Source organism: Adelges cooleyi, unplaced genomic scaffold (genome assembly GCF_023614345.1).
Source record: "Adelges cooleyi isolate 19-005CV unplaced genomic scaffold, UGA_ACOO_1.1 ACOO_flye_CR_arks_rails_tigmint_CR_PRNA_247, whole genome shotgun sequence".
Classification (NCBI taxonomy): Eukaryota; Metazoa; Arthropoda; class Insecta; order Hemiptera; family Adelgidae; genus Adelges; species Adelges cooleyi.
In genome coordinates, this window is record NW_026095912.1 from 1,530,342 (window position 1) to 1,535,379 (window position 5,038).

General features: G+C 25.4%; 1 long non-coding RNA gene across 1 annotated transcript; it reads right to left on the reverse strand.

Moving 5' to 3' along the window:
* Positions 1-381: 381 nt before the first annotated feature.
* Positions 382-2,659, reverse strand: LOC126836830 (uncharacterized). The gene is made up of 4 exons (XR_007685399.1): positions 2,561-2,659; positions 1,905-1,937; positions 963-1,112; positions 382-501 (listed from the first exon to the last, which is right to left on the reverse strand). It is a non-coding gene; the product is annotated as an uncharacterized LOC126836830 (long non-coding RNA).
* Between the last annotated feature and the right edge of the window lie 2,379 nt (positions 2,660-5,038).

Genomic DNA, 5,038 nt, shown 5'->3' on the forward strand with positions numbered 1-5,038 from the left:
TATTTGTGTACTTAAATGTTTGAGCTTTTTATTTTCTTACGTTGTAGAACCATGACCATAGTAAAGTACTCAAAATACCAACAAAAAAAACTTGAAAATACAAAGCTAAAATTCACAGCACCAAATTATATAATAAAAATAATTATAATTTAGGTTTTGTACTTATTGGATATCGATAGAAGTAAGAATTATAATCTTATTCGAAATCTTTGAAAAAAATTTATATAAATTATTGAAACATAAAGATGCTACCGTGCAAGAAATATAGTTGGTCAAACGTTTATATACAAAAACACGAGTAAGTAATATATATGTTGATTTCAGTCAATAATAGGTGTACCGTGTAATTAACAAAAAAAAGACGTTTTAAAATTGGCCGAATAGTAAATGTTTATTATGTTTTAGTAAAATATATAATTTTGGTTTTGAAAAATTTTGTACACAATTTAACAGACGATTATGTTGGAAACTGTATATTATTATGACACTTTTGGATCCTTCCTGAAAAAAAAAATAAAATTAAAAATCTGATTTTTTTTTTATGACACTATTGTTAAAATACTACTATTGTAAATTGTTTAAGCATTTCAGAATTCTACTTTTTAAAACTACATTTCCTTAAAAAAAAATTATTTAACAGAAAGGTATAAATTATTTTGAAAATTTAATATAATACAGATTTGTATTAAATTTCATTTAGCTAAATTATATATTTAACAGAAATATACACAGGTCTCTTTATTTCTAAAGGCATATGTGACATATTTTGAGTTTAAATCCGGTTATGTACGTTCTCAAATTGTTTAGATTTCTTTATCAGAAGAAAAGTTGCAATCAGTTTATTTTAAATAACCTGTATATTTCAATAGTTAGGTTAGCTTACTCCGCCATCATCAACGATGATGACAACGATGTAAGCATAAAATTTAATTATTTAATTATTAACTTAAAGATATACCAACTTAATTTTTAGTCTTCTTTAACATAACCAAAACAGTTCTTATAAGGATTATCCTCTCTACGACCCATAATTCTTGTTCTAACACAATATATACAAGTCATGCAAGGACAGAGTACTCCCAAAGTCACTTTATCTAAACAATCTAGTGAATCTATTGAACAAAATGAATACAAATCAAATTAGGAAGTAGCATAGTAGATTAATATTTAACAAGTTAAGAATCTTACATACATCTTACAATACATATAATATAATATATGCAATATTATTATTACAAAAAAATACGAATATTGTGTGAATTTTGATTTATTATTTTGTAAACGTACACAAACAAACGGGGGTAAGTCAAATAGACCATACAACAAAACATGTGTACAATTAAACTAAAAAAAAAATATTAAATACAAAATAAGTATGGTAATTTTTCGAGTGACTTATTACTGTAATTGTGTAAAAATTAATTGTGCCTTAGTAATTCACATCAATCAAATTAGTATTGCATAGGTGCCTCTCTTTCTAGCCTACAGATTTATATTTTAAAAATCACCAAAGTAAAATATCAAAACTTCTTATCGACCATTCTTAGTTTCCGGATTACACTGCTTAAATAAAAATTACTTTTGGCCACTTATGTAGACAGTAAAATATAGTTCATATTTGTTAGAATCTTATTATTAAAATAATAAAAATATTATTTAACATATTTATTATTGTTTTGTAAACTTAAACATACTTGATTGCCGTGTCTGTGGTGCTGGCGGGGTTACTGAAAATAAATGAAGTTATTATAATCCAAATGGACCATACAATAAAACAAATGTACAAATAAACAATATCAAGTACAAAATAAATAAGATATAGTGCAATTTGTTAGAATATTATTATTAAAATAATAAAAATATTATTTAACTTGTTGCTTATTGTTTTGTAAGCTTAAACATACTCGATTGCCGTGTCTGTGGTGCTGGCGGGGTTCCTGAAAATAAATAAAGTTATTATAACCCAAATGGACCATACAATAAAACAAATGTACAAATAAACAATATCAAGTACAAAATAAATAAGATAATCAAAACTATTAGTCAAGCTATTAGAATTTATGGGACCAGCTTTTTTTGCTATAAGAATTTCTTAATTAAAAAAAATTGGTATTAAATAAGTGCGCCTTTTTTCTTGCCAACAGGTTTATACTTTAAAAATCGCCAAAATAAAATTTCAAAACTTTTTACCGACCATTCTTAGTTTCTAGATTACACTGCCTAAATAAAAATTACTTTTGGCCACTTATGTAGACAGTAAAATATAGTTCATATTTGTTAGAATCTTATTATTAAAATAATAAAAATATTATTTAACATATTTATTATTGTTTTGTAAACTTAAACATACTTGATTGCCGTGTCTGTGGTGCTGGCGGGGTTACTGAAAATAAATAAAGTTATTATAATCCAAATGGACCATACAATAAAACAAATGTACAAATAAACAATATCAAGTACAAAATAAATAAGATATAGTGCAATTTGTTAGAATATTACTATTAAAATAATAAAAATATTATTTAACTTATTGCTTATTGTTTTGTAAACTTAAACATACTTGATTCCTGTTGTATCGCTGTTGCTGACGGGGTTACTGAAAATGCATAAAGTTGTTATAAGCCAAAGGACCATAAAATAAAATGAATGTGTTGAAATAGTCAATAAATAATTCATATTATATTCTTCTTAGAATATAAGTTATCATTAATATTATTTTAGATTAACTTGTTTACTTAATAAGCAAAATATTATGACGTGATTTTCATATTAACTAATCAAAGGTGTTTAAAGTAATTCGCGTGTTAATTGACGTCAATAGTATTATTGCTTTGTATGCAGTTTTTTTGTTCTAGAATATTCTTTTGGTCTTATATGAAAGGGAGATCTTATTCACTCATTTTTTTACATAGTATAACAAGTCTTTATTATTACTTTATATTGTATTCAGTATTAGTGTTTTATGATTACTATAGAACTTGTGTTTAATTCTTATTTTTGTCTTGATCCACGTACATACACACCTCAATATCCAACAAAATTTACAAATAAACAATATCAAAAACAAAATAAAAACTATTAGTCAAACTATTAGAATTTATCGGACCAACTTTTTTTAGCTTAAGTAACTTTAAAATAAAAAAAATTGGTATTGAATAAGTGCGCCTCTTCTCTTGCCAACAGATTTCTACTTTAAAAATCGCCGAAAATAAAATTTCAAAACTACTGAATAAAATGGACAACTAATTAAATTATAAAAATTGCTTTTAGTATGCGTTATTTTTATTTATATAAAATTATTGTAAAATCTACAAGCACCTACTAATAATTACTAAAAAAATCAAATAATTATACATACCGTTATGGGTTTCAGAAGGACCTGAATACAAACAATTTTTTTTATAAAATAAGTATAATATACATATGGAATAGGTACCTCATTAAATTAATTTTTTTTATATTTGAACATATTTTTTAGTATAATTGAAAAATATTAACGGATTTGTTTGGTCTTAGCGAGCGTTAGGCCAATATTTAATGTAGAAATATGTGAAAAATTTTTGTTTTGGTGTATGATAATTCCAGCAGATCTAACATGGTTTCCGATATCTATACTTAATATTTTTTATAAAAAAATTAAAAGAGTAAACACGGTAAACTAGGTTCACACCAATTAAGGGGCTACAATGCAAAACGTGCTATCGCCAAAAATTATCGAAATTGACTTATACGTCAGTTCTTAAAGTAAAAAAGACGGGGATTCGAATGAAGTTGTCAGATTGTGCTAAAACGTACTATTTCTTATGTTAAAGTTTCGTAATTTTTGCAAAATGCTATATTTCCATCGACAAAATCATGACGAAAAGAACTATTTGCAAATCGCATCAAAACGCACTATTTCCCATGATAATTAGTGTAAAACAAATAATAAATGAAGCAAAATGTACTATTTTCTAGAATTTATGCAGAACGTACTATTTACAGATTGAAGCAAAACGATTTATTTCACATGTTAATCTACAGCTATACTAATTAAATTATTTGCATAACGTACTATTTAGCGGAAAAATGTAGTTGACATTTAAATTGTATTTGTCAATTATTTAATTATTTATTGAAAAAATAATATGGGATTATAGTTTTTTTTTTTATTTACTAGTTGGTGCAACTAATACAATTCTGATATCGTTTTGGGAGTAAACATATTGATAACACATTTCGCATCATGACTATTATGTGAACATACACTATTTACTATGCGAGTACCTACAGATTTATATTTTAAAAATCACCAAAATAAAATATCGAAAATTCTTATCGACCAATCTTATAGTTAGTTTCCGGATTACACTGCTTGAATAAAAATTACTTTTGACCACGTATTTAGACAGTATAATATAGTGCAATTTGTTAGAATTTTATTGTTAAAATAATAAAAATATTATTTAACTTATTGCTTATTGTTTTGTATACTTAAACATACCTGGCTCCTGTGTCTGTGTTGCTGGCGAAGTTACTGAAAACGAATAAAGTTATTATAAGCCAAATGGACCATACAATAAAACAAATGTACAAATAAACAATATCAAATACAAAATATAAGATAATCAAAACTTTTAGTCAAGCTATTAAAATTTATCGGACCAGCTTTTTTTGTCATAAGGAACTCTTAAATAAAAAAATTGGTATTGAAAAAGTGCACCCCTTCTCTTGCCAACAGATTTCTACTTTAAAAATCCCCAAAATAAAATATCAAAACTTCTTATCGACCATTCTTAGTTTCCGGATTACACTGCTTGAATAAAAATTACTTTTGGCCACGTATGTAGACAGTGTAATATAGTGCAATTTGTTAGAATCTTATTATTAAAATAATAAAAACATTATTTAACTTATGATTTATTGTTTTGTATAACTTAAACATACCTGGTTCCTGTGTCTGTGTTGCTGGCGGGGGGTCTGAAAATGAATAAAGTTATTATAAGCCAAATGGACCATACAATAAAATAAATGCACAAACAAACAATATCAAATACAA